The sequence below is a fragment of the Anabrus simplex genome, chromosome 1 (genome assembly GCF_040414725.1).
Source record: "Anabrus simplex isolate iqAnaSimp1 chromosome 1, ASM4041472v1, whole genome shotgun sequence".
NCBI lineage: Eukaryota > Metazoa > Arthropoda > Insecta > Orthoptera > Tettigoniidae > Anabrus > Anabrus simplex.
The window spans coordinates 140,367,798-140,393,636 of NC_090265.1; the positions used below are offsets into that span (position 1 = coordinate 140,367,798).

Here is a 25,839-nt window from a genome sequence, read left to right on the forward strand (position 1 = left end):
TGTAATGACAGCTCTAGCGGACTTCAAGAAAGGAGGGGAACAAGGGAAAAGAGAGGAATATTGTAAATTAAGAAGAGATTACAAGAAGTTACTAAATGAGAAAAAAAAAAGTGCTGGAAAGAGGCGGAAGCTGAGAGAGTGAACAGGTAATGTAAAGAGAAAAGATTTGATAGGGTTTGGGAAACTATAAATAAGATAAAGAGAACTAGATCGACAGGGGGAGGAACAATGATAACAGAAAATGAGTGGATAGGATATTTTGCAGAGCTTTTGGATGGGAGGGGAGAAGGACAGGGGGTAAGGAAAAGATGTATATTGTAAAGGAAGTACAAATAGGAGTACAGTTACTAGATGAGGAGATAACAAGTCAGGAAATAGTCAGGGTGTTAAGTAAAGTAAAAACCAAAACTGCGGGTGGGGCAAATGGTATTACTAACAGGATATGGAAGGAAGTAGGAGCAAATGAAGTAATGCTGAAAGTGATGGTGAAATTTTTTAACAAGATATGGGAAACGAATAAATTCCCTAGCGAGTGGAGAAAAGGAGTACTTTGTCCTATATACAAGAACAAAGGAAGTCGAAGTGATCCAAACAACTATAGAGGAATAACACTCCTGGACTCGCTGTCGAAGGTATATACAGGAATTCTAGCTAATAGGATTATAAATTGGGCAGAGAAATATGGAAGGATTTCGGACTATCAAAATGGATTTCGAAAAGAGAAAAATACTGTGGATAATGTATGGATTTTGGATACTTTAATTACGAAGTATGTGAAAATAGCAGGGAAGAGATTATATGTAGCAGCAATAGATTTAGAGAAAGCCTTCGATGCAGTGAATAGGGAGGCGTTATTTACTAGATTAAGAGAGGTTGGGTTATCGAAGAAAAGAGGCTGGCAATAGAAGGAATATATGAGAAAGTATTGGTGATGATTAAACTAAAAGGGGGTGGGTTGAGTAAGTGTATGGAATCGAAAAGGGGTGTGAGGCAGGGTTGTAAGCTATCACTGATATTATTTCTACTGTTTATAAATAATATATTGGATAGACATGGAGGCGAGAGATGGCAATGCCCTTGGATTGGGAAGAGGGAGATACCGGGGCTGCTATTTGCAGACGATTTATTGATCTTGGCATTAACAGCAAAGGGGTTGCAAGAAGGGCTAAATGAGGTAGTGGAATATACTAGAAGATGGGCACTCAAGATAAATGTACGGAAGACGCAGATAATGATATGTAGGAAGAGGAAAGCCAAAAAATAAAAGAAATTCTGGACAGTCGAGCAGCAAGAAATCAGACCAGAAAAAAAATGGAGTACTTAGGAGTTATAATTAGTAGTAACGGTACGTGGAAAAATCAGATCAGAAGAGCCAGATATAAAGGGAGGGGAGCACTGGCAGTAGTGGGGATATTAGAAAATAAATTTCCGGATATAAAGTACAAAATACAGAGATTGGTGTTCCAATCAATGGTCAAAGGAAAAATGTTATATGGGGTAGAAATATGGGGATTAGAGGAAAATAGAAAAGAACTAAACCAGGTGGTGGCGAAATTCAGTAAGATTATTATGGGAGTCCCAAACTGTACTGCAAATGTGGGGGCTAGATTAGTATGTAAAGAATCAATAGACACTACTATAGCCAAGAGGGTGATGAAGTATTGGATGAGATTGGAAGAAGGGATGGGAGGGAATTTACTACAAGAGACGTATAGGTTCCAGAAAAATATGGAGAACGAGAGGTATTAGGTAAATAAGTGCAAAAATAAATTACGAAAACTGGGGTTAGGAGATATAGGATATGAGAGGTGGAGAGAGAAGAAAGAATGGGTATGGAGAAGGGTTATAAGGAGAGTTGCCGATATAGAGAGACAGAGTTTAATAATGGAATGTAGGGAAAGAGCCTCATTATCAGTATTAAACAAATTGTTAGAAACCATGAACCCGAAAATCGAAGTTGAGGACAGGAAGGGCAAAAGAGGTCTATACTGGTGAATTTTTGGAATTCCTAGAAACAGAGGGTGGATAGGTACAGAAAATGCGGGTAGATGTATTCTGTGTGGAGAAAGATGGTCGGACCTACATATATTCATCGAATGTAGGGAGTTAGAAGAGTTGAAAAAGAAAGCGTTGAGTAAAAAAGAGATAGAAAAAGTAGAAAAAAATGAAAGGATGACGGTATGGCTGGCCAGAGAATGGGGAAGAGTAACAAATATTTCCAAATATTTAAATATGGTTAGAATGAAATTTATAAAGAAATTAAGAGAATAAGGGGTAAAAGAGGGTTACAGAGGAAGGAGAGGAAAGAGGTAGAAGAAACTGCTAGGTTATATAAAAATTTATGACAATAAGAGGAGTTCGGAGTATAATCTGATAAGATTGTATGATGAAAAGAAGATTTGTATATATTTGGAGAGGATTGCATATGTGAGAGAACGGAGGTGGTAGCTAATGTTAAAAAAAAGGACAATAAAGTAACGAGGGCTGTGAGTAAGAGGAACTGTTGGACTGTTTAGAAACGGAAATAAGCGGAAGAAAGAGGAGGAATAAGGAAAAGACAGGTTTGATTGTTGGCAATTCGATGGTTTAAGATGTAAGTTCAAAAAAAAATTAGAGAGTAGTTTTTAGTTTTAGTCTAAGAGTCGTAAGAAGATGAAAGAAATGTAAGGAATAAGGAGCTAGAGAATTGTCAACAAATACATTTGTAAACAGTGTTTGAATATTAACTATAGGGTTAGTGGACAAGAAAAGGAGTTTGGATAACATAATAGAAGAAAACTTTAAACACTGGTTTAAAATTTTAATAAGTAATGAGTGGCCGTGAGGAAGAGGAACTGTTGGACTGTTTAGAGATGGAAAGGATTGATAAATGATGTGAGGAACAAGGAAAAGACAGATCTGATTTGTGGCAATTCGGTGGTTTAATATGTAAGTTCAACTATAGGGCAAAAATGCAATTAGGAAGTAGCTTTAGTCTAAGAGACGCAAGAATAAGAAAGAAAAGTGATGAATAAGGAACTGGAAAATTGTCAACAAGTACGTTTGTATATAGTGTTTAAATATTAACTATACGGTATAGTGGATGATTATCTGTAAAAGTTAGCGAATAAGTATTATAAGAGAGATGGACAGAGGCAAGGAAGAAGAGGGGAAGATTGGGGATGGAAGGGGGAGGGGTATAAGAGACAGACGGGTGGGATGGTACAGTCCCATCCTTAGGTGAAAGATGAAACATGTCCGCTCACAGAATAACAAGTGAATCAAGATGGTGGCAGGAATGAAGTAAGACGACACGATTATAGGCGAAGCAGTAGATAAATGCGTGACGGATCGTATGATGGACCGGCAACCGCCTCTACGATTCGCCACGTAAAATGAGGAGAGAAGTACGAGTTATAAGTGGGGGTAATATCTAACCCGGGAGGTGTGGCTGATAGCGGTGCTGGGTGCAGTAGCGTAGCCAGGATCGCCCAATGGGGGGGGTTACAGTTACAAAATTAAGATATAACATAATGAAACTGCTTGTGCGTGTCTGGTACGCGCATGTATGACTGTCATAAGGATACGCCCCAAGGGCTCTGAACTTTGGAGCGTGGGTAGGCGACCACGGGGCCCTTAGCTGAGTCCTGGCATTGCTTCCACTTACTTGTGCCAGGCTTCTCACTTTCATCTATCCTATCCGACCTCTCTTGGTCAACTCTTGTTCTTTTCCGACCCCGACGCTATTAGGTTTGCGAGGGCTAGGGAGTCTTTCATTTTCACGCACTTCGTGGCCCGTGTGTTCCTTTGGCCGATACCTTCATTACCTTTGGCGCTTTGCTATACGAGGAATGGTAATTTGTGTGTCCAATTGAGAAGCTTTCTTGCTTGCTTGCATAAATATGTTTATGAATTCCTCTTCTGCGTTTCCTCTGATCTTGATAATTCTGTCCTCCACAACATTAGCATATGAAAATGCTTTTGCAATGTCCAACTCTTCACTTTGAAAAAATCTGCTAAGAAGAGCACTTACATTAAATACTTGATTCAGTATATGTAGAGCATTAGTGCAGGCTTCTTTATTATTCCATTGTACTATATTTTCAAGAACTGCAACAACGGCATCAAACAGTTCTAGAAATACTGCAATTGAGTCATGGCGCTCCACCCATCTTGTTAGACACAATGCTTTAAGCCTCGTTTTGTCACTTTCAGGAACAGTGGCATCTATCGATTCTTTAAATGCATTTAACCTTTTAGGAAAACTAATAAATGAACAAATATTCCCCACAGTACCCAAACAGTTTCTGATTCCTTGGATTGAGCATGCACGGGTTATAGCAAGATTGAGAACATGTGAGCTGCAGTGCACGTACAAAGCCAGCCAACGAGTAGGTCTCCCTTATTATCGCGTGGACGCCATTACACTGCCTACTCATAGCGTTAGTTCCATCATATCCTTGTCCTCTTAAATAATTTAAGTTGACTCCTATCTTCTTAAGCACATCAATTATTTTGGCAGCCAAACCTCTTCCAGAGGCTTCAGTGATCGGTACAAACTGGAGGAAGTCCTCCCTGAGTGTCTGAGAGTCAGGGTCGACATACCGAACACAAAGTGACATTTGTTCCATTCCAGAAATATCACTTGTCTCATCGGCCATTATAGTGAAACACTGTGATCTGTTCACTCTGCGCACGATGTTTTCAACAATAAAGTCATTGCATACGTGAATGATCTCGTTTTGAGTTTGTGGGCTAATGTACATAGCATTGCGGCTGCTTGTAAGCAAATGAGTTTTTAAATCCTCATCCCCATTTCTTGCACGAAAATGAAGGAAAGTACTAAAATTTCCATCATTTTCAGTAGGCTATTCATCATTCAATATAATGGGTCCATCGTCTCTATGTCCTCTAAGGGGTAAACCTTGGCGGCCACACAAAATGATAGTTTCGATAATAGGAATAATCTTCTTTCTGTTGTCTTCAATTTCCTTTTTCATGTTCTTCTTACAATTTACTTTTCGTCGCACCGACGTAGATAGGTAGATACGTAGATGGGACAGGGAAGCAACCATGGCCTTAATTAAGGTACAGCCTCAGTATTTGCCTGGTGTGAAAATGGGAAACCACGGAAAACCATTTTCAGAGCTGCCGACAGTGGGGTTCAAACCCACTATCTCCCGAATGCAAGATCACAGCTAACTGTGCGGCCAACTCGCTCGGTTTTACGTACATGTAACCATGTAGTTACGAAAGCATGGTAAGATAGTTAACAACTAAGTGAACTAATTTGAATGATTATAAAATGAGTAATTCATCTAAGAAGAGTCGAATATCGGTATTATTTTTATTTTATTTTCAAAATCCACTTGGTGGCTGCGTAAAGACAAAGAATACACTGTAACTACTTCGTTAAATATAAGGATTTTTTTATAAATGATAAATCCATGATCTTTGTCTGGCGAATATAAGTGGTGTCTGAATGAGTGTCCGAAGAGAATCCCTGAGTGCTTTGAGGTCCTTGGTACTGATGTTGAAACTCGTCTTCTTAGCGATTGTCCCTCTTGCACCGATCATGAGACCCCTCACTTCTACGTCGTCAAGCTCGTATTTATTGTTGTTATATGGCTCTGTAGGCAGGTAGATAGGCATACGTTCAATCAGGTGCTGGAAGGTTACCTGGGGAGTGGCAGCCTATACTTCTTTCCTCTGTCTACTTCATCTGGTTGGTCGTACAGTAACAGATTTGGCCTAATCCAGCTTTAAAATCTAGTTCAATTTGAAGTTTAAAAACATAATTTTCGAAACGTTTGCACTTGACAAATGGGAGCATAGTATGACCCTGCTTTGTGAACAATAATGTCCTTTTTCTATGTAACCAAATACCTTACAATGCGGAGTACATTGTTCTTTTAGTAACTTGACTTGCGGTGCGGAATATGAAGCGTCTATTAACGAGTGTCAGTTCAACTTCAGGACAATGTCAATCGGAGTGTTTCTATTGAGGCGAGAAGATAAACAAACCACCGTCACCGTTTCAAAAATCTTTTCTGTTTCAAAGCATCGATGTAGCTGACATGTACGGAAGGACTGAGCTTCTGTTCACGCGACACACGGTACACGAAACGTTGTGGTGTCGAGGCATCGAAACAGCTGATTGAGCCGGCGGTGTTTCGAAACACACACACACTACAACCAAAGAGCCGGCGCGGCAGTCATGCAGACACTGAATCACCTCCATACTGAATTTGCATATTCCAACAGTTAATAGACATTATCTATTTTCTATTATCTATTATCTATTTATTTTAAGCAATGTTTCTTTAGTTTATTTTTAACTGTCAGTTTATATTTATTTTCTTTTGTGAAAGTTCCATGGGGGGGGTTCTAACCCCCAGTAACCCCCCCCTGGCTACGCCCCTGGCTGGGTGGGATGGGTCTCTCCTTACCAGGGAATGCCGCGTGCAGCCAAAGTTTCTTTTTCTTTATGTTTAGTTAGCTGTAGAGAGTAGATATGGGTTAGTACATTAGAATTGAGGTAGGGGATGCCCTAACATGCGGAGGTGTTCCTCGCATACCAGAGGCATCTCAATAGTTTTAGGCAAGTTGGTGCAGTGCTAGGCTGGATTCCGCCGGCACGAGCACCACTAAGTAGAGTAGATAGTAAATTGTTTTGTTTGGTTTATATTATTTTGTGTGGTTTTTTGGGTTCATAGTTAATAGTTTTAGTGTAGATAGTAAGAGCTTTACATTATATATAATAGTATGTTAGTTTATATTGTTTTGTTTGGTTTATATTGTTTTGTTTGGTTTTTTTGGGTTCATGTGTATTTCATATTCTTTATTGCCTGTAACCGATGGTGCAAACTAGGGTGGCAATAAAGAGTTATCTTATCTTATCTTATCTACTGAAGATCCGTCACCGCACTCGGTAGGACCGGCTTTCTTTTTATATCCACCGGACGAGTTGGCCGTGCGGTTAGGGGCGCACAGCTGTGTGCTTGCATCCGGAAGATAGTGGGTTCAAACACCACTATCGGCAGCCCTAAAGATGGTTTTCTGTGGTTTCCCATTTTCACATCAGGCAAATGCTGGGGCTGTACCTTAATTAAGGCCACGGCCGCTTCTTCCCACTCTCAGCCCTTTCCTTTCCCATCGTCGCCATAAGACCTACGGTGCGACGTAAAGCAAATTCTAAATAAAAAATCTTTTCACAGCCCCTTCCAAGGAAAAGTATTATCCACACTACTGGCCTGGACTTACACCCCACCCACTGAAATTATTTTGTGGGTACGCCACTGCATACACTCACCATTGAAGGTACAAGGTAAGTCCGAAGAATGGTAGGATACTCAAAATACGCCACCATAAATGATGCGGTTCTGGCTCAAAAGTGTAAGGAAACGTAAGGGACGGGATCTAGTGTTTAAGTAGAATCCGTATCAATAGAACGTGACTTCCCGTTTTAAAAATGTTTCATGTATCGACTGCGATTCAAGCTTGGGCCGTCCTGATGAGAAGATAGAACCATTGGAATGGAGTTATCACGCCCGCCAATTACAAAATAATTACCCGCACTTTTGATGGTGCCATTTGAGGTTCCAATAAGTCCCCAGGCATTTGACAAAATATATAGGCCTACCTATCGAACTTAGGCACGACTCCGCGATTGTCTTGCTATTTTAAAAGTAAAAAAACTTTTTCATAACTTACCGAGGATGCACATAGTGTTGGCTTCTCAGTGACAAAACGGTCCCTCTTCAAAAAAGGTTACTTATATGGCACAAAATGAGGAACTAACGTGCAGCTCACAATCCTGTCACAGTCTTCCCAACGCAGCAACTTAAACACAGCACATCTCTCAACCACGGTACAACCCGAGGATCCCTAGGACATTGTTGTTTCCTGGAACCGATATGCAAAAGCTGACAAGATGTTGTAAGCCTGCAACTGTTTCTGGACGTGGCCCCCGTTATCTCGGTGGTCACGTTCCGGCCCCCTACTGAGTAATCCCCTGCTAATTGCCCCTTTCTTCATGTCTTAAAATTTGTCAACCCACGGTTACATTCCCAATACTGAGGCCTCTACAGGGAAATATCCCCGCGCATCACAATCCTAAGTGTCTTCCTTTCATTCAAGCAGTACAAATATGGAGAATTATGTATGGCCCTATTGAGCCCTGCTAGTAGATTCTTGTCGCTACATTAACTTAACATTTTGGCGTACGTTTTAAATGTAGGATGCTAAAAGGTTTGTTTTTTCCACCTATTCAATACATATAAACTTTATAAATTAGGAATTTATTATTGATTCCGCTTGAGACATGTTTCGCCCTTCATTGAGGGCATCATCAGTCAAAATAACACCTCAAGGTAAAAAATCAGGTAACTGGTTAGTAGTTGACATGTACAAACTAATACATATTATTAATACAATTACAAAAATTAAGTATGGGAAATAGTTGTACAAAAGTGATGGTTGAACATATAGGTTTATAGATGAAAAGTCAGCATCAATGCCTAAAATTAACATAGTAGAGTTCGGCAGTGGTGCTCTGGAGAAACAGTTGACGCAATCATAGGAAAAAAGGTTTAAAAATATTTACATTATAACAATTAAGGGAGAAAAGGTGTAGTGTTCGGCGTCAATCTTTGTAACCAAAAATTAATGTCAAAGGTTGGTAACTATACAGTATTTACATTGTTCAATTGAACAGTTGAGATAAAGTTATAAAATATTTACATTATAACATCAGCGTAAATGTTTGTAATAAAAACTAATGTCAATAGTTGGTAACTATATAGTAATTACATTATCTAATATTTTTAAACTTTTTTTCCTATGATTGCGTCAACTGTTTCTCCAGAGCACCACTGCCGAACTCTACTATGTTAATTTTAGGCATTGATGCTGACTTTTCATCTATAAACCTATATGTTCAACCATCACTTTTGTACAACTATATCCCATACTTAATTTTTGTAATTGTATTAATAATATGTATTAATTTGTACATGTCAACTACTAACCAGTTACCTGATTTTTTACCTTGAGGTGTTATTTTGACTGATGATGCCCTCAATGAAGGGCGAAACATGTCTCAAGTGGAATCAATAATAAATTCCTAATTTATAAAGTTCATATGTATTGAATAGGTGGAAAAAACAAACCTTTTAGCATCCTACATTCGTTATCTTCAATACGGATAATAATGATTTTTATCACTTGCAACGTACGTTTTTAAGTTGTTCGTACCGTACGTAAAACAACGGCTGATCTTCGCTCTAGTTTCAGGAAATATTTTTTGGGGGGGGCGGCCCCACTGCCCCCCCCCCTTGGCTACGCCAGTGAAGTACGAGTACTTACGCATCGTGGTTCATTCGTAGTGTTGTGCTGTTTTATTTAAACATGTATCCTGTTTATGACATACGGTAGTGTGTATTTTATTAGAAACACCATTTACACGTTGGAGAAACGAAGATCAGAATGAAGTTCTACGTTTTGGTCGCCCTACTGAATCACTGCAAATTTATGCTAGAAAAGAAGTGAATCATTCCGGTAAAATCTTACAATCTTAGTTTCAAGTGATCGTGGTTGAAGGAATTTTCATGGTTATGCTCCTCTCCAGCTCTACAGAAGTTGTTCTGACGGCCCTGCTTGCTTCTTAACAATAAAAATAACGTTTGGAATAAGCAAGGATTTTCACCCCTTTTGAACATAACACGTTCTTTACATAAGCACTCAGACTCTGCGGAACATATAAGATGCCAGCTAAATTTGAAGACTTTGGAAAGAAACTAAAATACGATATCTGATGCCCTGAAGGAAAATGGTACACTGTATACTGTACAGTTCAATGAAAATGTACGTTTAAATAGGCTTTTCCTTCAGTTGGTAATATAACTTTTTCGGCTTCTAGCGTCAGTAAACTGCTGTGCGTCGTAAATGAAAACACGACAATACGTCCAGCTCTTCCCGAGAGTGCCGCGCTTCCGTAATTATTGTTAGTCTCCCGGTCAGATCTTATCTGTACTTTGCATTGTAGAGCAAAGGCAGCCTCATGGTTGCCGCGCTATGACGTTACACAGCGCTCCGGTCTGTATACATTTTTGCTCACGTACTGGACCCGTGCTGGACCCTTCGCCAGACACAGGTACGAGGTACGAGTACAAAACAACCAGAAACAACACGTAGTTCCTAAATCTGTCGCTGGAAATAGAACGGGTTATAGCACTTCACTACATTATTTAGCCACGAGCCGCCACTGTTCTATCTTACTATGCTCTAATAGATACACACACAAAGATACACTCAAATATAGCAGGCAAGATTCGGTCATATCTAAATATATCGTATCTACACTACAATTATCAACTGAAATGTGGTTATATGATTTTTACAGCTGGTGGTTTACTATTGTTTTCCCTACTACGTGGGACAGAGAATAAAAGTGTCCTTAAATGCTGAAAAATAACACGTTGTCTATAATAATTTCTGTCAAAACTATGCCGGGGGCTTGAATTGCAATATTATTGGGCTATAGGAATGATTAAACAAAGTTGCAAAGTACAAAGTATGCCGGTAACCTAGACCATGACGAATAGAATTGTATTCGTGTATTCGTCATGCCTAGACTACAAATTATTGGCATACATTAATTAGCTGATTTTTGTATTTGTTTACACAACTACCATGTGCATGTATAGTACGCGAACTTTTTCTTGAGCCCTAGTTCCCATTATGCATTGCACCGCTCCCGCGTCCAGGTGGGGATACATTAGTTTCCTGACTAGCTCTGAAGTGTAAATGGTCTGGCCTCTGTAACAATTCGGGTTGTGAGTTCCGCTTGAGAAAGTGTGCCGACGGGTTAAAGTTCAAATCAACCTAGGGTGAAAGACGTCTCCTACACGCTATCAGTTGAATTTCTAAGTACCTTTGTGTTGCCGAAGTAATCGCAAATGAATATTGCCAATGTAGTACCATGCTTGGTTCTTACAAGTCGCTATCGCATTCGCAAGTAGAATAAAAAGCTTAAAATATTCTTACATCTAGCTCTTATGCTAACTAGACATAAAAAAATTGTTAATTTTTTATATTTATTAAATAATTACTCTGAATAATAAATGAATTAATTCGCTATGATCACATTGGGATGTTCCACACTGTCCTGTTGACATTATACAACCATATGGGTTCCTCCCCTCGTCATTAAAATGAAAGTAAAAGAAAGAAAAAAAAGTATTCCTCTTAAGAACTTGCCGATAATGACAAAATCCTGGCCATGAATGTCCATATTAGTGCTTTGGCCTCGTTGGTAATTCAATTAATATCAAGTAAAATTAAAATAATTGGTTGAAATGAGTAGAAATGTTAATAAAGAAAAAATATAAATTCACTAGAGTTAAAGGTATTAGATGCATCTAATCGATTATGAATAAAAGTAGAATTACATTTACTATCATACAGTGTCACATCATATCAGATTGAAAAACGCAAAGTTTGTTCAGATAAATATTTGATTAAGTTTTGGAATCTCTTCCTCTGTAGCTATAATGCTTCCTTAAAATAATTCAAAGTCCAATGCTTTAATTACCAGCTCAAATGTGACTAATAAAATGAACGTCACCTTGTCCTAAATTTAGTATCTGTGTCAGTATACACAGTAATAATAATAATAATCGTATGGCCTCAGCTACCGTGTGCAGACATTTCAATTTGACGCCATCTGGCTGTCTGCTCGTCAATTTCGACGTTCCCTTTTACTCTAGGCCCCCACTAGATGGCAGACCGAGTAAACCGAAACTCTCTTGGGCGTCTATGGCTGAGATTTAATGAATTTTGTCGGGTAAACACCAAATGTGTCACCAGAGATCTTTAACATGCCGACATCGTACGACATGGAGTGTCGAATGGACTTTTTTCCGCCCTTCAAAAATCCGACTACCTCTGCCGGGTTTGAACCCGCTGTCTTGGGATTCGGAGGCCGACACTCTACCGCTGATCCACAGAGGCAGCTAGTATACACAGTGAAAATGTGGGAAACGATTTAACTCACTCAGAAAAACAACAGTTATTCAATAAGATTAAAAGGTGTTCTCACTATCAATTACAATTTCATTTTTACTTTCTCATTCAGATCTTCACGTTTCATCTTACTTGGTCTCAAAATAAGCAACGTTAAGTCCGCTGTATGTCGTAATGGTTTATATCATAACATTTGTATGGCTAATACGGTTAATATGAAAAATTAGCATCTCAATATTGGGTTAAAGATTCAATTTAAGTGTGCTCCTGGCTGAATATTACGTTACCATATGTATTTCATCCAATTTTTAACAAATTTATCCATAGGCAGAAAAATCTCTATGTTAGAAGACTCTACCCTCACTTAGAAACTCACATATGAATGACTAATTCACCAGTGGTATACCAATTTGTTCTTATAAATTCGGCAATTAACTTATTATGTGCGAGAATTCTCTAATGTGGTTAAATATATTTCATTGAAGGCCTATTTATTAACATAACTAGCTTCATGGCACTTTAGATGACCTTAAGTACTCCAAAACCAGGTTATACTGATGGCTTCGAGATCGTATTCTATGCTACTCTACATATCAATGGGATAAAACAATCATTTGAAAAACGGTACGCTTCATATATACCGCATCATGCATATCCAACACATAATAACATCGCACAGAAGACTATTATGACCGATCTCTCAAATAAAATAATAATCATCATCATCATCTACTAACACGTGCCTGCCATTACTACTATTCAACCATTAACCTTCTATATTTCACGTAGCAACCGTATCAAAACTCATTAGGCACTCCATTTCCATAAATACATAACATATCTACCATAACTTTCTCATCTTTGCCGTCGCAATAGTCCGCCTCTGTGGTGTAGTGGTTAGCGTGATTAGCTGCCACCCCCGGAGGTCCGGGTTCGATTCCCGGCTCTGCCACGAAATTTGAAAAGTGGTACGAGGGCTGGAACGGGGTCCACTCAGCCTCGGGAGGTCAACTGAGTAGAGGTGGGTTCGATTCCCACCTCAGCCATCCTGGAAGTGGTTTTCCGTGGTTTCCCACTTCTCCTCCAGGCGAATGCCGGGATGGTACCTAACTTAAGGCCACGGCCGCTTCCTTCCCTCTTCCTTGCCTATCCCTTCCAATCTTCCCATCCCTCCACTAGGCCCCTGTTCAGCATAGCAGGTGAGGCCGCCTGGGCGAAGTACTGGTCATACTCCCCAGTTGTATCCCCCGACCAAGAGTCTGAAGCTCCAGGACACTGCCCTTGAGGCGGTAGAGGTGGGATCCCTCGCTAAGTCCGAGGGAAAAACCGAACCTGGAGGGTAAACAGATGATGATGATGATGAATATATCGCAATCCTAAGCTGTGCTATATCATATCTTGTCATATACATTCCCTACATACGATCTCTTTATCTGATATTATGAATAAAACCATCACACATAATATAAACATTACCATTCGCACCTTACCACTTCACTGATAACAAAATAAACATGCTTATTGCCTTTTAAACACCGCATTGGATAATATTGCGAACGAGTTTCACTGGTGAGTTGCGCCTACATATGGAATTAACATTGATTACAGATGAATACCTGTATCCACATAACCATATTTCATTACGTTAACACGCACGCACACATTATCACAGCACAAAATATTAATATATATCCGAAGGTTAAAATACATTACGGTACTTACGTATATACGACTTAAAGAGAACTTAACTTGCTTATTTGGACTCTTCCTGTTGTTCTCCCTCAGGTCATCGGAACTAGTAGGTCTGGCTCCTCGGTTTTGTTTAGGTCAACGGGTCCATGTGTTCCTCTCTCAGCTGACTTTCATCCGTATTGGGTCGTCACAGCATAGCTCCGCCAAGTCTAAGTAGTCGTGCCTCTCAGCTGCTCACACCATCATGGTAACGTGTTGAACTCTCGGAAAAGAAAATTGCAATGCAGGGTTTAGTGTCGTCATCTTATGGTTAGGGTTTCATCTCTATAATACTTGCAATATTAAAAATGATTCTGTTTGGAATAATCAGTTTTAATATGGTTTCAAAACTGCTAACTGTTGAGGATAATAAATTTGGTAATCGGGTAAATATGTTTTTCTGGTTCCCTTATCGAAGAATACGTAGTAACTAGTTGGTCAGTGCTTCTCAGAACAAGCAGTATCGTGCAAAATATCCGTCCACTGAGTCGAGTCGTGACGTAATTGCTATTACACTCTTCTGGTGTTTCCTTATTGCTTCAGTTAGTAAAGCGACGTATATTACTTGGTATTTCGAACTCTATAGCCAACAAATATGTTGCTTTCGAAGTAAAAAGCTGCTTCTTTCTTCTCTTGCTCGTGCCCGTTAAGCTTAGTAATGTAGATTGACGAAATTTTCTAATGGAGGTTCCTTTTTTTATTAATAATAGATTTGAATAATCTGCATTTGTCATTCTTTTCTTACCGCCTTCTAAACGTGGTTCTTTCGGTAATTGCCCGTTGACAAGATATATCATTTCGGTATATCGGCGTTATTCCTTTCTAGATCGACGTTTTACTAGCTTGAACTCCATTTTTGTTCCTATTTATGCAGATACAGAAAGTGAAATGTCACATGTTCTTCCCCTACGTTGATTTAAATATATAGCTTGCTACATATTTATTTTACTTATACGTATTTCCAATATCATAATGGGACTTTTCACTATTCTTAGTCAACCTTCCGTACCCGTCATTGAGAATCTCTGATAATATAATTAATTCATTCTCTGTTGCTGTAGGCATGAGTATTGAACCTGTCTTCATTTAACTGGTATGCTCGATTATATTTAACTTTCCTGCTCCTTAAAGTATAACTTAATATTTGAGGCATATTGAATTCCTTTGCTTTTTCCTTCAAAATCGTGAATCTCATAAGCATTATTTCTAAAAGATCGATGAATCACAAATGGTCCGTCGAATAAGTGTACGAATTTTGCGAATATTTTAGTTGATTCCTTCGAAATCGCAGGTTTCTTTATCAATACTAGATCGCCTTCCTTCAATTCAGGATGAAATTTCTTCTCTGAGATTGTCTATGCATTCTCTCCCGAACAAGTTGATTAAGTTCGTCCTGATCTAGGCTCTGTTCAGTAGGTAATCGGATTATTGTGTCCCAAGGCCTTTCTGGTTGAATATTATGGTGTACTAGTTTTGGAATTTGGCCGCTGGATTCGTGTATGGTGTTATTGATGCTTTCTTCAATGATCTCAATTACATCTATCCATTTCCAGTGTTACTTAGAACAGTATATTCGGCAGAACTTAGCGATTTCCTTCATGCATCTTTCCACTGGATTGGATGCTGGATGTCTTATCGAACAAAGAATATACCTGATTCCCATTTCTTGCATTGCCTCTCTGAATTGTAGCGAAGTAAACTGGGTTCCCCTGTCTGACAGTAGTCTCTCAGGTTTTCCCATGCTAGGCAATACGTGTTTTGTTAGACGTCGTAGTACCTGTTTTGAATTGGCACGCTGTATCGGTTGTAGTGATATGTATTTCGAGAAAACGTCCATAACGACTACAATGTATTTGTGACCCTTCTTAGCGGTTGGCAGTTTACCGAAAATATCGATAGCATACAGTTCTCTGGCTCTTTGTGGCAATATGGCTCTTGGTTCATGCCTTATTAAGCAACTACCATGTTTGACTTTCTGGCAGATATCACAAGTCCTTACTTTATTCCTGACAGTTTTCCTGATTCCCTTCCAAGTGAATTTTTCTAGGATGAGTTGTGTTACTTTCTCTATTCCGCCATGCCCAGTAATCCTATGCACGTGCCATATTACTTCCTTATACAATACTGAAGGTAATACAATGCGTACTTTTTCTTGATCTTTGCCTTTCTTGGCCATTAGCATTCGTGTTCGATACTGTACACCTCTGTTATCTTTGACCTTGTCTCTGATCCACAACCTTCGTTCTCCAGCTTGTCTAAGACGTGTCTTAACTTCTCATCCTGACGTTGTAACTGTATTATATTCTTCAGCTTTTCTAATACTTCTTCATCTTCTGGAATCAGCTCTATTCTATGAATTTCTTCTGTTTTATTGGTGGGGTTACGGCTAAGAGCATCTGCTAGGACATTCTCCTTTCCACTACAATATTCGATATTTATTTTAAATTGTTGAGTGAATAACATTCACCTAGTTATTCTCTCATTAGTCATTGCTGCTTTTAGTCCAAATGTCAAAGCCTTATGGTCTGATCTGACCGTTATCGGATAGCCAAAAATTGCCTTTTTCCATTGCTGTAGTGCGTAGACTATTGCTAGCAGTTCTTGTTCCGTGGTGATATAATTAACATGACTCCTTAATTTTCGACTGGTAAAGGCTAAGTATGTTCTTTTTGGAGGTGACCCTTCTTCTTCTTGATAAAGACACGCTCCTATACCAATATTAGAGGCATCTGACTGAATGATAAATCCCCTTTCGTAATTAGGATAGCCTAATTTGATACTCCTAGTCAGTAAAGTTTTTAATTCTTGGAACGCCCTTTCTGCCTTTTCATCCCATTTCCATCTGTTATTCGCCTTCAGCAAATCTTGTAGAGGCGCTGCGGTTTGTGTATAGCCTTGACAATGATTGGAGAAGAATTGGGCCATCCCAAGGAATTGTCTGACGTGCTTAATGCGTTTCGGTCGCGGAAAATCGCATATCGCCTGGATTTTTACTGGGTTTGGTCGAACTCCTGTGCCGTCTATCATGTGGCCAACAAACAAAACTTCTTCTTGACAGAATTTAGACTTTGTGATGTTAATCTTAAATCCAGTTGCTCTCAAATTATGAAATAACTTCTCCAACTTGTCACAATGATCAGCAAATGTTTTAGTGGCTAGAATCAGATCGTCTACGTAACAGGTTATGAACTCCTTCACCTCTGGCGTCAGATTTCTGTCCAGTGCTCTCACCAAAACAGCGCAACTGTTCTTCAAGCCGAACGGGAGCCGACAGTAGACGTAAGTCTGATTGTCAAACATGAATCCAGTCAGCAATCGGGACTTTTCCTCTAAAACGATGTGGTGATAGGAAGACGTAAAATCCATCGTCGAAAAATACCTCATGTCTCGAAATTTTTGTACGATATCCTTAATCTTTGGTACCTGATTATACTCGGGAATTAACCGGGTATTTAATTGTCGTGCATCGAGGCAAATGCGGAGTTTCCCGTTGCTTTTCACCACGATGACTAACGGGTTTAAGTAGGGACTGGATGTTTTCATTATAATGCCATCATCCTCCATTCCTTTTATAATTTCTTTAACTTCTGTGAAGTGTTTTTCGGGTATTCCATACAATTTCCCTTTAAAAGGTGTCCAATCATTCACTATCAATTTGTATCTGAAATCCGGTATCTGTCCTGGCTTGTTTTTAAACAGACTGGAATACTCCTGTAAAATCCCATGAAGTTTAGACCTTTCTGCCGGTGAAATTTTGGCATTTGCGACTGCCTCCGCGATGTTTGGGGTATCTTCTTCCTCTACCATGGTCATAACTTTTTCGATACTTTCTAATACATCTTCACATGACATAACTATCTTGTTTTCTTCCGTCTGGAGTCTGGGATTTCTTTCTGAGTGTAGATCTTCTCCTTTCTCCTCCATCTTGAGATTATTAACTACACTAACGTCCTCGCTGATCTTAACTATCTGTTGCCTTTCTCCAGCGTTTTCTTCGCATATGGGAAATCTTATTTCTTGTCTCTTCATGTCGATGGTCATGCCTGTTATCGTCATGAAATCAATTCCTAATATAATGTTATATTTAATTCGGTTCATGACTATAAATGGATGTTCGAAATTTCTGTTACCTATATTGATTTCAAGATACGTCTGTATGTTGCACTCAACCGTCTTGTCAGGTATTATGCCCCGTATCTTAATCTTCGACACCGGTATTGTTAATAATTTCATCCTTTTACTCATGTCTTGAAAAAGTTCCTTAGATAGCACGCTAATGCTGGCACCAGAGTCCACAAGGCAATGTACTTTAAGTTCGCCTAAGCTCGCTATAATGATGGGTAAATTATATCTTCCTTTCATGTGATGTTCCGTTAGGTCTTTTACTAATTCGTCAGAATCAACTTCCCACGAGTCCACTTGTGTAATGAAATAACTGTTAATCTTGAAATTCTTTGCGTTCTTCACATCTTTAACTTCGCCTTCTATTCTGAAATCGGCGTTTTTTTTTTGCTTCCTGACCTTTCGGTCTCTCTTCTGCACTCAAATTCCTTTGTGTTAGGATTAAGTGCTTGTTCCTCCTGCCTTCTTCTCTTGTATCGTTGAAGTTCAAAGCTCTCCGCTCCTTCTACGTCGGTATTTACATCTTGATCTCTTATGGCCTTCTCCCATTTAGCCTTATTGTTTCGAGCTTCATTCAATTCCTGTATGTATCTCCTATTGTAATTTTCCCTTTCACGATTGTCTCTAACATTTCTTCCGTCATATCGGGGTCTTTTTCTGTAGTTGCCCCTTCCTCTACCTTCTCTATACCGATTCCTAAGTCGCATATCGGGTCTGAATCTTCTATTTCCCATGTATGTCCCTTGACCATAGGATTCCTTTCTGCAGTGGCATCTCTCTTCCTCCTTTCTGCCATTCTCCTGATTTCCCCACTGTCTTTTCTTGTTCATGTTCCTTCGTTCCTCTGGGGTATTCTTGTTCGTGTCATTCTGTGTTAAAATGTTAATGGTTTCTTCACCATAGTTATTCCTGACTACCCTGTGAGGATGTGGTATTGTGGTCATGTCTATCTGCCTTAGCATCGTTTCCATCTGGACTGCAGTTAATGGATTAGCGGTAGCTAATAGTCGTTGAACGTCTAATGGCAATTGTCGTTGTATGATCTTTATGGCTTCTAGTTCACTGGGTGGTGAATCCAGATCTTGAAAACGGTGAAATTGCCGGGCGAAATAATCGCTGTACCCTGTTTGACCGTTAGAAGCGTATCTCCGGGAGTAAAGTTCTAAACGTAGGTTTTGTTGAACGTTCGGACTCCAAAAACGCTGTAAAAATGCTGTTTTGAAATCGTTGTACTCATGAAAAGTGTACTTGAATGCCTGAAACCATAAACTAGGGTTTGCATCCAAATGTTTTTCTACTACTTTCAACCGTTTCTCTTCAGGGATACCATGTTCTTTGAAATAATCCTCCATTTCTCTGAGAAAATGTTTAGGTGAAATACTATTGGTGTTATCAAAATCCTTTGGCCTATCGTCAAATGTTTTATTACGTTAATTATAGTAGGACTTCCGTTACTTCCACTCTCCCTGTTTATTTCTCCAATGCTATGGTTTGAACGTGTAACCGGTATAGATGTGGTTTCTCTTTCATTCAGGTGGAATTCAACATTTTTGTGTCTCTCGCCGCCGGATATTATAACAGCTCTTCCTTGTCCTTCCTCTCGGATTTCTCGTATTTGAGCCTGTATCTGCCTAAGTCCTCCCTCAGATTTATTCATACTCTGAGTCAGCTCTTCTTTGTTCTGCTCAATCTCGTCCCTAATTTCAGCTATCTTGTTCCCGATCTGATCCGCAGCTTGTTCATATTTCCTTTCCAAATCAGTACTTGTTATCTGCATCTCCTCTCCTAATTTTCCAATCGTCTCTTCGCATTGTCTCCATTTTTCCTGGGAATCTATATTTAGTTTTCCATATTGTCCGTCAAATTCTTTATCTCATTTTCCTTCAAGGATTGGAGATAATTGTTATTCCCTATCATTTCTTTCTTGATATCATTTATTTCTTCTTGTATCTTCTGGTTTTTCTCCTCTATATTTTCTCTAATTTCGTCTTTCCACTCATCCATGTTGTTCTTGATCTTATCCATATCTGATGCTATTTTCTGGACCTCTTCCTTCATCTCCTCCATCATCTGTCTCTGTTTCTCTTCCTGTTTACTAGCGATCTCCTCTACCATTGTCTTCGTTGACTGTTGCCATTCTTCTTTCTGCTCCTTACGGAATTTCTTAAATAACTCCTGCTCTTCTTCCTTCCTCCTTTCCATTTTCTTTTCTAATTCCTTGATCATCTCCTGCTGATCTTCTTTCCTTTCCCTTCTCATTTCCTCCACGAGCCTTTGGTATTTCTCTTCCCATTCCTGTTCCTCCTTCTTTCTCTCCTCTTCCTGCTTCTTTTCCTTCTCTTCTCGTTCCTGTTTATCCTTCTTTTCCTTTTCTTCTCGTTCCTGTTTTTATTTCTTTTCCTTCTCTTCAAGTTCCTGTTTCTCCTTCTTTCTCTCCTCTCCCTGCCTTCTTGCTTCTTCCTGCCTTTCTTTCTTAGATTCTTCATCGCGCTTTCTGGCTTCTTCCATCATTAATCGTATAATTCCTTCAATTCCCTCTTGCTTCTTCTTTTGTTCTTCCTGATACTTTTCTTGTCTCTCTTCCTGCTCTCTTTGGTAATCTTCAAATTGTGTTCTTAAGTGGCTTAACGTCGTCATCTTGTCTTTCACGTATTACTTTAGAATTCTCTATTAATCCTGATAGTGCTCTAATTGTACCCTAACTTCTCTATACTTCAATTCTTACAGTACTCTTATATTTATCTCACACAACTATACTTGTATTATACTTAAATGGATAGGCTTAACTACCTAGACTAGGCTTTCCTCATGCTGCTGACCCAATTACATTATGAAACATGAGATCTGTGACCTAAAAATTGAGATTCCAACTCTTAATTCTGGAGAGAATAATTAAAAATTCAAACAACGTATTTCTTATAATCTATTTCCTATATCTAAGTTATTCCTCAACAAATTATGATTAATGTATTAACAATATTTCTTAAATACATCTCCAACCATCCATATTTACAATTTCAAAATCTTTATATCCTATATCGGCTTCCTATAATCTGACATTCGACTGCATCAGTCGTCCTCTGACATTTCCTTAGCTCATTCGTCCATTTCCGTTTCTTTCTCTTCTATTTCTGATAATTATTTATGGGCATCTTTTCGTCTTCACAGCTTAGTGTCCTCCTGTATTCCCTTGGATCCATAAAAAAGAATTATCTGGTCACATGACATCACCTTCACCAGACATACCTAATTTTTATACGATACCTCCATCTTCCTTCAATGATCACTTATTATATTTGAAAATCTCTTGTCAGTCCGCTCCTGAAATATCTTTTCCTTCTATTGTGTTCTCATGCATTACCATACATTGAAGTACCAATCCGTTCCTATCTAGTGATCATATCTGGTAAATTTTCTCCAATTATAACCAAGTTCAGGTCTACCTAGTTTGGCGACTAACCATTCATACAGTGTCCTCCTCCTGACTGCTGATACAGTTGTGCGTCAAAGATTAAAATGTTTTTGGCAGCTCTTTGCTCCCACGGCGTCTTTCTCTATTTGCCACACAGTTGGGCACCACAAACTAATATGCACCGCTCCCGCGTCCAGGTGGGGATACATTAGTTTCCTGACTAGCTCTGAAGTGTAAATGGTCTGGCCTCTGTAACAATTCGGGTTGTGAGTTCCGCTTGAGAAAGTGTGCCGACGGGTTAAAGTTCAAATCAACCTAGGGTGAAAGACGTCTCCTACACGCTATCAGTTGAATTTCTAAGTACCTTTGTGTTGCCGAAGTAATCGCAAATGAATATTGCCAATGTAGTACCATGCTTGGTTCTTACAAGTCGCTATCGCATTCGCAAGTAGAATAAAAAGCTTAAAATATTCTTACATCTACCTCTTATGCTAACTAGACATAAAAAATTGTTAATTTTTTTATATTTATTAAATAATTACTCTGAATAATAAATGAATTAATTCGCTATGATCACATTGGGATGTTCCACACTGTCCTGTTGACATTATACAACCATATGGGTTCCTCCCCTCGTCATTAAAATGAAAGTAAAAGAAAGAAAAAAGTATTCCCCTTAAGAACTTGCCGATAATGACAAAATCCTGGCCATGAATGTCCATATTAGTGCTTTGGCCTCGTTGGTAATTCAATTAATATCAATTAAAATTAAAATAATTGGTTGAAATGAGTAGAAATGTTAATAAAGAAAAAATATAAATTCACTAGAGTTAAAGGTATTAGATGCATCTAATCGATTATGAATAAAAGTAGAATTACATTTACTATCATACAGTGCCACATCATATCAGATTGAAAAACGCAAAGTTTGTTCAGATAAATATTTGATTAAGTTTTGGAATCTCTTCCTCTGTAGCTATAATGCTTCCTTAAAATAATTCAAAGTCCAATGCTTTAATTACCAGCTCAAATGTGACTAATAAAATGAACGTCACCTTGTCCTAAATTTAGTATCTGTGTTAGTATACACAGTGAAAATGTGGGAAACGATTTAACTCACTCAGAAAAACAACAGTTATTCAATAAGATTAAAAGGTGTTCTCACTATCAATTACAATTTCATTTTTACTTTCTCATTCAGATCTTCACGTTTCATCTTACTTGGTCTCAAAATAAGCAACGTTAAGTCCGCTGTATGTCGTAATGGTTTATATCATAACATTTGTATGGCTAATACGGTTAATATGAAAAATTAGCATCTCAATATTGGGTTAAAGATTCAATTTAAGTGTGCTCCTGGCTGAATATTACGTTACCATATGTATTTCATCCAATTTTTAACAAATTTATCCATAGGCAGAAAAATCTCTATGTTAGAAGACTCTACCCTCACTTAGAAACTCAAATATGAATGACTAATTCACCAGTGGTATACCAATTTGTTCTTATAAATTCGGCAATTAACTTATTATGTGCGAGAATTCTCTAATGTGGTTAAATATATTTCATTGAAGGCCTATTTATTAACATAACTAGCTTCATGGCACTTTAGATGACCTTGAGTACTCCAAAACCAGGTTATACTGATGGCTTCGAGATCGTATTCTATGCTACTCTACATATCAATGGGATAAAACAATCATTTGAAAAACGGTACGCTTCATATATACCGCATCATGCATATCCAACACATAATAACATCGCACAGAAGACTATTATGACCGATCTCTCAAATAAAATAATAATAATCATCATCATCATCTACTAACACGTGCCTGCCATTACTACTATTCAACCATTAACCTTCTATATTTCACGTAGCAACCGTATCAAAACTCATTAGGCACTCCATTTCCATAAATACATAACATATCTACCATAACTTTCTCATCTTTACCGTCTTTCCTTCTGTCATAGTATTAAATCATAATATATCGCAATCCTAAGCTGTGCTATATCATATCTTGTCATATACATTCCCTACATACGATCTCTTTATCTGATATTATGAATAAAACCATCACACATAATATAAACATTACCATTCGCACCTTACCACTTCACTGATAACAAAATAAACATGCTTATTGCCTTTTAAACACCGCATTGGATAATATTGCGAACGAGTTTCACTGGTGAGTTGCGCCTACATATGGAATTAACATTGATTACAGATGAATACCTGTATCCACATAACCATATTTCATTACGTTAACACGCACGCACACATTATCACAGCACAAAATATTAATATATATCCGAAGGTTAAAATACATTACGGTACTTACGTATATACGACTTAAAGAGAACTTAACTTGCTTATTTGGACTCTTCCTGTTGTTCTCCCTCAGGTCATCGGAACTAGTAGGTCTGGCTCCTCGGTTTTGTTTAGGTCAACGGGTCCATGTGTTCCTCTCTCAGCTGACTTTCATCCGTATTGGGTCGTCACAGCATAGCTCCGCCAAGTCTAAGTAGTCGTGCCTCTCAGCTGCTCACACCATCATGGTAACGTGTTGAACTCTCGGAAAAGAAAATTGCAATGCAGGGTTTAGTGTCGTCATCTTATGGTTAGGGTTTCATCTCTATAATACTTGCAATATTAAAAATGATTCTGTTTGGAATAATCAGTTTTAATATGGTTTCAAAACTGCTAACTGTTGAGGATAATAAATTTGGTAATCGGGTAAATATGTTTTTCTGGTTCCCTTATCGAAGAATACGTAGTAACTAGTTGGTCAGTGCTTCTCAGAACAAGCAGTATCGTGCAAAATATCCGTCCACTGAGTCGAGTCGTGACGTAATTGCTATTACACTCTTCTGGTGTTTCCTTATTGCTTCAGTTAGTAAAGCGACGTATATTACTTGGTATTTCGAACTCTATAGCCAACAAATATGTTGCTTTCGAAGTAAAAAGCTGCTTCTTTCTTCTCTTGCTCGTGCCCGTTAAGCTTAGTAATGTAGATTGACGAAATTTTCTAATGGAGGTTCCTTTTTTTATTAATAATAGATTTGAATAATCTGCATTTGTCATTCTTTTCTTACCGCCTTCTAAACGTGGTTCTTTCGGTAATTGCCCGTTGACAAGATATATCATTTCGGTATATCGGCGTTATTCCTTTCTAGATCGACGTTTTACTAGCTTGAACTCCATTTTTGTTCCTATTTATGCAGATACAGAAAGTGAAATGTCACAGCATATGGAGTTCAGGGCTCAAGAAAAGGTTCGCGTACTATACTCTTTGTTCTCGTCAGAATGCAGCAACAATCGTCAACAATCCAAAGACTGTTGAGTACCGTAATTATCCAGTGATGTACCGTGTATACTCTTTAACTTCTTTTAAATTGAAGTTTACAGGCGTATCGTGTTATTTAATTGAATAAATTACAGTATTACCTTTATGACAGTTTTAACGGATATCTATACGAAATACAGGAAAAGCTTGTAAGTATTATACCAACGAACGTACAGATATTTTAAAAAATAACTTTATATTACAACCTAAAGTATTTCCTAAACCTAAATTCGAAACAAGGTGCACCTAGCTAGCCTACTTAACCTTACCTGTTCTACTTGTTATAAAATGCAAATAAATATCACAACCGTACTCCCAATTTCTACCAACAAGCAATAAACACCAATATCAAAATAGAACTAAATGGATTTCTCTCTCTCTGTCTCTCTCACTCACACACACAATTAAACAATTGTAATAGGTTTTAACTACTTTATCACTGCAATAATGCAAGAGCACTCTCAACAGCCGACCATTCACAAGCGCATCCAACAAAATTTTGACTCGTTTATAGTCCGCGAAACTTTTAGCGAAATTTATTTGTACGGGGTGGTGGAGTAAGGAGGGACCTCTCACGGTTCCGATAATACTGCCAATTGAATGAAAATGAAATCTGAATAGAATCGATAATATGATCGATCAATATGAATTTTCTAAACCTTTATTATCTTAAGCCAACAACTGCGTCATACACACTTTACATAACATTATATAACATTTCTCGATGCGAATCTTGTTCCCAGCATGAATTCTATAGTTTGGCTTTGCTGTATAAACAACAACAGTACTAGTACGTAAAGCGTACGCCAAATGTCACACAGCGATGCATAAGCGATTCATAGTTTGTGTTTCAATCAATCAATACTGATCTGCATTTAGGGCAGTCGCCCAGTTGGCAGATTCCCTATCTGTTGTTTTCCTAGCCTTTTCCTAAATGATTTCAAAGAAATTGGAAATTTATTGAACGTCTCCCTTGGTGAGTTATTCCAATCCCTAACTCCCATTCCTATAAATGAATATTTGCCCCAATTTGTCTTCTTGAATTTCAACTTTATCTTCATATTGTGATCTTTCCTAGTTTTATAAACACCACTCAAACTTATTCGTCTACTAATGTCATTCCACGCCATTTCTCCGCTGACAGCTCGGAACATCCCACTTAGTCGAGCAGCTCTTCTTCTTTCTCTCAATTCCTCCCAACCCAAACTTTGCAACATT

General features: G+C 38.4%; 1 protein-coding gene across 1 annotated transcript in view; it reads right to left on the reverse strand.

Moving 5' to 3' along the window:
- LOC136884963 (methyl farnesoate epoxidase) overlaps window positions 1–25,839 on the reverse strand; it is a 157,962-nt gene that overhangs the window by 54,392 nt on the left and 77,731 nt on the right. The gene's annotated exons all lie outside the window — the stretch shown is intronic.